Source organism: Otolemur garnettii, unplaced genomic scaffold, assembly GCF_000181295.1.
Source record: "Otolemur garnettii isolate 467f Iridium unplaced genomic scaffold, OtoGar3 scaffold00077, whole genome shotgun sequence".
NCBI classification, from domain to species: domain Eukaryota; kingdom Metazoa; phylum Chordata; class Mammalia; order Primates; family Galagidae; genus Otolemur; species Otolemur garnettii.
Window position 1 is genome coordinate 8,810,687 of NW_003852472.1, and position 1,150 is coordinate 8,811,836.

The following is a 1,150-nucleotide window of genomic DNA, read 5'->3' on the forward strand; positions in this document are numbered from 1 at the left end:
GGTCTAAAAGGGATCAAGGATGCTATCAAAAGTTTTGATAAATGATCTCTTTATCAAAAAAAGGGAATGAAGATAGTTTTCTAAAATTCGTGTTTCAGTGAAACTATATTGGGTCCCAGTATCTACCATTTCCTTTTCTAAATGCACATTATCCATTCCTTTTATTCATTCATTCCTTTATTTTTCATAACAGATTTATTGGGCTATAATCCACATACCATAAAATGCACTCCTTTAAAGTGTACAATTTAAGGTGTCTAGTATGTTTATAGAATTGTGCCATGACCACCACAATCAATTTTAGAACATTTTATCACCCCGAAAAGAAGCCCATAAGAAAATTTTCTTGCCTCAAAGGAAGTGAAAAAATCCACAGAATGGGAGAATTTGATTCCTCTTTACAGCTGTATAATATTAATATTTCACTATATGGATATGCCACATTTTGTTTAACCATTCAGGAGTTGATGGACATTTGAGTTCTTTCCACCTTTTGGCTATTATGAACAGTGCTGCTATGAACATTCACAGCACAAGTTTAACAAAACCCTCTTAGTACCTAACATCTCTTCAATTTTTCTCCTACTTGACCTCTAAGAAATTCTTAACATTCTTGACTGTTCCTTTGAGGAATTCTTTCTTTCTTTCTTTCTTTTTTTTCTTGAGACAGAGTCTCCCTTTGTCACCCTCAGTAGAGTGCTATTGCATCATAGCTCACAGCAACCTTAAACTCTTGGGCTTAAGCAGTCCTCTTGCCTCAGCCTCCCAAGTAGCTGGGACTGGTAGGCACCTGCCACAATGCCGGCTATTCTTTAGAGACGGGGGTTAGAGAGGGGGTCCTCACTCTTGCTCAGACTGGTCTCAAACTCCTGAGCTCAGGCAGTCCACTTGCTTCCAGAGTGCTAGGATTATAGGCAGGAACCACCTCGCCCAGCCTAGGAATTTTTTCTTTCTTAAAAACAAACACAGAAACAAAGCACAAGATGCCACAGCTTAGTTTAAAAAATAATTAACAGGGGCAGCGCCTGTGACTCCATGAGTAGGGTGCCAGCCCCATATACTGAAGGTGGCAGGTTCAAACCCAGCCCTGGCCAAACTTCAATAAAAAATAGCCAGCTGTTGTGGTGGGCGCCTGTAGTCCCAGCTACTC